We start from the raw sequence: 8,138 nt of genomic DNA on the forward strand, positions 1-8,138 counted from the left end.
CTGGCTCTTGGTTTTATTTTATTTATTTATTTTAAAGATTTTACTTATTTATTCATGAGAGACGGGGGGGGGGGTGCGGGGGGCAGAGACACAGGCGGAGGGAGAAGCAGGCTCCATGCAGGGATCCTGACGTGGGACTCCATCCCAGGTCTCTGGGATCATGCCCTGGGCCCAAGGCAGCGCTAAACCGCTGAGCCACCCGGGCTGCCCTGGCTCTTGGTTTTAAGTTGTGATCTCCAGGTCATGAGATCCAGCTCCGTGTCGGGCTCTGTGTTTGGTGCAGAGTCTACTTGGGACTCTCTTACCCTCACCCTCTGTCCCTCCCTCCCCTGTTCACAGGTGTTCTCTCTCTCTCTCTCTCTGAATGAATAAATAAAAAAATCTTAAAAAAAAAAAAAAAGGAAGTATGGATGGGTAGGATAAAGTCTTTTTTAAAAGAAAAAAATATTTATTTATTCATTCAGAGAGAGAGAGAGAGAGAGAGAGAGGCATCGAGGTGGGACTCAATCCGGGGTCTCCAGCATCACACCCTGGGCTGCAGGCGGTGCTAAACCGCAGCACCACCAGGGCTGTTGCCCCCTGCCTCCTTCCGTACTTCCTTAACTGAAATCTTCATCCTTCTTTGTTTCCTTCAAATTGTTTCAATATTTCATTTCCCCTTTATTTTTTTTTCATTTCCCCTTTAAAAATTATTTACTCTTATATACTATTAGGGTTCCATTTAGATTGACTCTTTTATTTTTTTTTTATTATTATTTTTTTTAGATTGACTCTTTTAGTAATAAATAAGAAGGTACCTTACCCTCGTAAGATGTAGGTGTAACCTCTCAATATATGTGCAGTCTTTTTTAAACTAGCATAGGTTTCTGAGTCTAGAGTTTCTATCATTATAGGATGTCATAGACCATTAAAATAAAAAAAGAATTTTTAAAGAGGCCAATTGTGGTGGTTTAGAATGTGTCCACCAATTCTTCAGAATTCCCTTCAATGGTTGGATCCTAATTTCCCTTCCCTTGGGTATGGGTTGGGCTTATTGATTCACTTCTAATGAATAAAATATGAATAAAATATGGTGGAAGTGACAGTATGACTTCTAAGACTAGGTCACAGGAGGCACTCCAGCCTCGTGCTTATTCTTTCTCTTGAATTGCTTGCTGCCAGAGAATCTAGCTGCTGTGCCATTAGGACACTGCAGCACTATAGAGAAGCCATGTAGGGCAGACCCGGTGGCCCAGTGGTTTAGCGCCACCTTCAGCCCAGGGTATGATCCCAGAGACCTGGGATCGAGTCCCACGTCAGGCTCCCTGAACAGAGTCTCCCTCTCTCTTTCTCTCTCTCTCTGTCTGTCAGGAATAAATAAATAAAATCTTTAAAAAAAAAAAAAAAGAAGAAGAAGAAGAAGCCATGTAATAGGAGACTGAGGCATCTAACTAACAGCCATGTGAGTGAGCCATCTCCTAAGAGAATCATCCAGGCTTGGTCCAGCCCTCAGGTGAAGGCAGCCCCAGCCACTATCTTCACTGCAGCCTTGTGGATGATGCTGAGCCAGAACCATCTGGCAAAGAAGCTCTCAGATTCCTGATACTCAGAAACCGTGTGAGATAATAGCTTGAACCTGCAAAGTTTTTAAACAATTTGTTGCGCAACAGTAGATAACTAATACACTAATAAAAAGGTGCTACCCTTTTATTTTAAAGTAAAGAACACTTCTTTAAACTATCGTTTGTGGGATCCCTGGGTGGCTTAGCGGTTTAGTGCCTGCCTTCGGCCCAGGGCTTGATCCTGGAGACCCAGGATAGAGTCCCACATCGGGCTCCCCGCATGGAGCCTGCTTCTCCCTCTGCCTGTGTCTCTGCCTCTCTCTCTGTTTCTCTCATGAATAAATAAAATCTTTAAAAAAAAGAACTATCATTTTTTATCACTACCATTTTATTTTTTTTAAGATTTTATTTATTAATTTGAGAAAGAGCATGAGCAAGGAGAGAAGAGAGAGAGCAGAGGGAGAGGGAGAAGAAGACTCCCTGCTGAGCATGGAGCCCGATGTGGAGCTTGATCCTGGAACTCCGGGATCATGACCTGAGCCAAAGGCAATGCTTAAACAACTAAGCCACCCAGTGCCCCTCACGTTCGTTTTATATAATAAGTGATTAAAATCCTTTAACTTGGGATCCCTGGGTGGCGCAGTGGTTTGGCGCTTGCCTTTGGCCCAGGGCGCGATCCTGGAGACCCGGGATCGAAACCCACGTCGGGCTCCCGGTGCATGGAGCCTGCTTCTCCCTCTGCCTATGTCTCTGCCTCTCTCTCTCTCTCTCTCTCTCTCTCTCTGTGACTATCATAAATAAATAAAAATTAAAAAAAAAATCCTTTAACTTGTTATCATGCACAATTTAACATACTAGAGAGTGAACCCTCATATACGTAGCTACCCAGTTCAACAACTATTAACTCATGGCCAGTCCTATTTCATCTAGACCCACATTCATCCACCCATACCCATCGTAAATTATTTTGAAGGAAACCTCAGACATCATAACTTTTCATCTGTAAATATTTTGGTATATATCTCTAAAAGAGAAATACCCTTTTATTTGCTAAAAAAAAAAAAAAAAATCTACTTTGTCTTTTAGAGTTTCCCACAATCTGATTTTGTTGATTACATCCCTGTGATGTCACTTGACATGTTCCCCTGTCACCATATATATAATTATATATAAATTGATTATTTGATCTAAAGTGAGATTTCTCGGGACGTTTGGATGGCTCAGCAGTTTGGCGCCTGCCTTCAGTCCAGGGCGTGATCCTGGAGATTCGGGATCGAGTCCCACATCAGGCCCCCTCCCTGCATGGAGCCTGCTTCTCTCTCTGCCTATGTCTCTGCCTCTCTCTCTCTGTACCTCTCATGAATAAATAAAATCTTAAAAAAAAAATAAAGTGAGATTTCTCAAGCCCACCATAATTGACATTTTGGGCCAAATAATTCTTCATTGTGGGGAATCATCCTATGCCATGTAGGAGGTTAAGCAGCATCTCTAGTCTCTAACCATTAGATGCTAGTAGCACTCTCTCTCCCAACTGTGACAATCAAAAATATCTCCAGACAATGCTAAATGTCTCTTGGTAGGCAAAAGTGTTGAGAGTCACTGATTTTTACTTGCTGGTTTTGTAAGAGGTATACCTTATTTATTTATTTATTTATTTATTTAGAAAGATTTTATTTATTTATTCATGAGAGACACAGAGAGAGGCAGAGACACAGGCAGAGGAGAAGCAGGTTCCCCACAAGGGGCCTGATGTGGGACTCGATCCCAGATCCCAGGATCACGCCGTGAGCGGAAGGCAGACGCTCAACCGCTGAGCCACTCAGGTGTCCCGGAGGTATACTTTATAGGTAGGATGTGCACTTCTGTCATGAGGCATAAATATCTAGATGTCCGTTCTTTTTGTGCTGGCTGTTACTGATGATCATTGCCAAAACCTCCCTTAATCCATGAGGGGATGCAAAATTCTTATTTATTAACTGGGATACTTCCATAAGGAGAAACTTCCTTTCATCAACTATTTGGTTACCTGAAGTGCAATTCATAGAGGAAAGATAAGATCTCTTCCTTTATCTTCTAGTTTTCAAAATAACAAGCTCTGCAAAGGTGTTCATTGAGGATTATCAGGTATATGAGCTGCTGAAGTCAGGCACATTTGATGTATTTCAATCCACTGCAGTTTCTATTCTTAAAAATGTTCAGAGTATCCCCTCTCCAGGTACAGACCATTCAATGTAGTTGCTGAGCCTTTTTGCATTACTCAAGCATTCCCTGATAAATTTCTTGCTTTCTCGGTTCCACATGCTCTTCCAGGCTCAACTTGTATATTTCCTATACCTAATCTGAAATCAGCCATTTTTCCAAGAAGCTTGATTTCTGTTCTTGGGAAGTAGTAATTAGAGGTTATAACTTGGGCACTCCTTAGCTACTTTGTTTTTATTTCTAGGCTTTCTCAGTACACAGAGCTGGAAAATACATTTTCTTTCCTTTTTAAGAAAAAATACACTGAGCTCAATAGTGGTACTTCCAATTCAAAAATCAGGATTCAAGCGAAATTAAATTAACCTCATTGTTCTTCATGTTTGTACCTCTTTGATTCCATAGCGAAAATCTGGCTCTCCAGCACCTCCAACATAATTAGTCCATTTTTTTCTTCCACAAAACATAAAAAACAGTCTCAGAAGAACAATACTAACACTAAAGTGCAAAGCTCTGTGTCAGAAAACTAACCCCATTCCTGATATGTGGATTCCCGTTCGTTGCCACTTCGGAAGCTTGCCTTTTCCTAGATGTAACCACCGAGTTAGGACTACATCATATTCTAGGGCCTGTAGCCTGCCCTCTAACTGCAATTATGTTGAAACTACTTAAAAGCACAAAGAGCAAACTGTTTCAAGCCCAGATGAAGCATTTCAAATGCTGACCATATCTGAGTTTTTAAAAATTATAAGCTATATGCCATTTATATTAGAAACCATTTCTATTTGCCTGCTAAAATAAGGCAAATGCATTTTTGCTGCCCACCTGATTTTAGGTGTGACCATGCATTTCGCTTTCACCAGTGAAATTGAGTGGAAATTACATGTGTCACTTTCAAACTGAAGCTCCTCTTTTCCTTTCCTGTGGCAACTGGATTTTTCGAACTAGTAGGTACTCCATTAGCCTGGGTTCTGGAGTGAGGACAAATAGGATGACCTAGTCCGTCCACCATGGACATGCAGCCTAAGTGAGAAATAAAGCCCAATGCTCTGTCCAACACACGGCCTTCCTGTACCATTCCCAGAGAACAGTCTTCCAGAATCTTCTTGAAAATGTCCACGGGTAGACAGCTTATGTCACATGAAGCAGTGTGCTTCATTTCCTGAGAACTTTGTTTAAAAGATCTTTATAGGGATCCCTGGGTGGCGCAGCGGTTTGGTGCCTGCCTTTGGCCCAGGGCGCGATCCTGGAGACCCGGGATCGAATCCCACGTCGGGCTCCCTGCATGGAGCCTGCGTCTCCCTCTGCCTGTGTCTCTGCTTCTCTCTCCTCTCTGTGTATTCTCATGAATAAATAAATAAAATTTAATAAAATAAAATAAAATAAAAGATCTTTATAATCAAGTCCCACCTCCAGCTCCCTGTATGGAGCCTGCTTCTCTCTCTCCCTGTGTCTCTGCCTCTCTCTCTCTCTCTCTGTGTATCTCTCATGAATAAGTAAATAAAATCTTTTAAAAAGAAAGTTCTTTATATATCAGGTTGACTTCATTCTTCCTCTTACGGCAATGCATTGCTTCTGTGAGTAAAATTTAATCCCTCAAAAAAAAAAAATGTAATCCCTCTTGCTACAAATTCCCAATGTACTACCTTCTTCTCAGTAGAAAAATATACCCAGTTTTTTGCAGTAATCCTCAAAGTCATTATTTCCAGATGATTCTTTCTCAGTCCACTCACCTCTGGGCCATTCTTCAAGCTAATAACCAAGAGGACTATGAATTTGGCATACAATATTTTCTACTCCCCTTCTCCTCCACCACTGCTACTTCCCCACATTGGTAGCTGCTCCAATGGAAGCCCTGCCACAATAAAACAAATCCCGCAAAGACACTTTTGATGTGAAAATCCTCCAACAGATCAAAACCACATCAAGAAGAATAACTAGTAGTTAGGTCTGGGACTATAATAACCAAAAAAAAGGGGGAGGGACAAATCCCTGAATTTTGCCTTCAGGGAGAATTATCGGAACAATGGGTTTACTGTATAATTCCAGCCCAGTCATTTTTGGGACTAAGTAGTCTGAAACCAGAGAAAGGAAACCAGCTGCAGAGAATTCCAAGAAACATCAACATGTGTGTACTTCTTGGAGGGAAATTTCCAGTGATTTCTGGGAATACTTAGTAACTTCTGTGCTTACATATGTTTGGTGTGTAAAGGCAAGTGCTTACCCCAAAGCTATTCATTCAGAAATTGACACAGTGAGTCTTTATATTTTTAAGAAAACTCTCATTTTTTCTCTGATTTCTAAAAATACCACATGCTGTCATAGAAAAATTTGGAAAACACGGAAAAGTATACATAAGTTGCAGTTAACGGTTATGACAGGTACTCATACATTGCATATTCAATAGATGATGGTACAGCTACTAGTGGTCATGTCTGATGGAACAAAATTATGCCTCAAAACTCTTTGGCTGTGTCCTTAAAAATGTAACAGAGTTTAAAATTTTGAAGCTTTAACTCTCTCCTTTCTGCTAGACTTATAGAACTGATTTCAATTCCTTGACTTTCTATGTAAGGCAATCAAGAATAAGAAACCTTGGGGCAGCCCAGTTGGCTCAGCGGTTTAGCGCCGCCTGTAGCCCAGGGTGTGATCCTGGAGACCCGGATCAGGTCCTGCGTCGGGCTCCCTGAGTGGAGCCTGCTACTCCCTCTGCCTGTGTCTCTGTCTCTCTCTCTCTCTCTGTGCCTCTCATGAATAAATAAATAAAATCTTTAAAAAAAATAGAATAAGAAACCTTATGACTATTTCATGGCTGACCAAATTGTCAAAGAAGTTTGGCTGTTCTCCGTGGCCCACAGGAAATACTTAGTTCAAGCTCAACGTGTTTAAAAACTGAGCTCATCTTTCACTCAAATCTGAGGTTTTCCCTAGCCATGCTATTTTTTTTCCCAAAGAGATGAAATAATGCTTATTTTCCTGGCTCATCTGGGTTGCAACATCAATGCCTCTCTCTTCTCTCTTCTTCCCAACATATTTGGGAAGATAGGAATTCCTCCTTTTAACTCTAAGGGGCAGCACCGGTGGCGCAGCGGTTTAGCGCCGCCTGCAGCCTAGGGCATGATCCTGGAGACCCTGGATTGAGTCCCGCATAGGGCTCTCTGCAGGGAACCCGCTTCTCTGCCTGTGTCTCTGCCCCTCTGTGTGTGTGTGTGTGTGTGTGTGTGTGTGTGTGTGTGTGTGTCTGAATAAATAGAGCATGGAGCCTGACGCAGGACTTGATCCCGGGACTCCAGGATCGCGCCCTGGGCCAAAGGCAGGCGCTAAACCACTGAGCCACCCAGGGATCCCCTCCATCATTCCTTCTAATGTTCTAATGTGTCCTTATGTTTCATTAGTCCTTTTTCCAAAATGTGCGAAACTCCTCCTCGCAAATCTAAACTCTTTGGCCTACTGCCATTCATCTAAAAACTAATTATCTACTCTGTGCCAGGCATGGTGCGGGCAGGAAGGCTAAAATGATGCGCCAAATAGACAAGCTCCCCTGCCCTGTGGTGCCACAATCTAGTGGGGGAGACAGATAACAAGGTAAATAACAAAATAAATGTACGACTTGGGCCAAATGCCTGAAGGAAATAACTACAGTGCTGTGCCCAAGAACCGCAGTAGGGAGATTGTTAGTGGATCCTGGATGATGTGTAGATCAGTGGGGGTGGGAGCGGTGAAAGAGCAAATAAGGAGACCAATAAAGAGTCTCCTGCTGTTGGGCAGCCTGTCATGATGATGGTTGGGATTATTGTGGTGGCAGTGAGGACAGGGGACGTGCTGAATCCAAGACCATGTCCAGCTTTCTGGTTTAAACAATTGGGGAGACCGTAGTGCCAGTGCTAAGAGGAGGAATATGAGACAAAAGTAAATCTGGGAATTAAAAGCAAGAGTTCGGGCAGCCCAGGTGGCTCAGCAGGTTGGCAGCGCCTTCAGCCCAGGGCCGGATCCTGGAGACCCAGGATCGAGTCCCGTGTCGGGCTCCCTGCATGGAGCCTGCTTCTCCCTCTGCCTGTGTCTCTGCCTCTCTCTCTCTCTGTCTGTGTCTCTCATTAATAAATAAATTAAATCTTTAAAAAATTCAATAAATAAATAAATAAATAAATAAATAGTTCCATGTTGGACCTAACCAGCCCTGGAATCGCCATAGTAACAGCCACCGGGGAGCAGGCTCCCATGACCCTCCCCTTAGACCCAGCTCTCCCAGAGAGAAGCAAATCCTTTGGGCAGCCAGTGGTTGAACAATCATCATCCCAGCTGGGGACCCAGCACAGGACCCAGCACAGAACAGCTTTGACCTTGGCCTATTGAGTCATCTTCTACAGTCTCCAGGGGAAGAAGCGTCTGGCCATAATTCTT

Source organism: Vulpes vulpes, chromosome 1 (assembly GCF_048418805.1).
Source record: "Vulpes vulpes isolate BD-2025 chromosome 1, VulVul3, whole genome shotgun sequence".
Classification (NCBI taxonomy): domain Eukaryota; kingdom Metazoa; phylum Chordata; class Mammalia; order Carnivora; family Canidae; genus Vulpes; species Vulpes vulpes.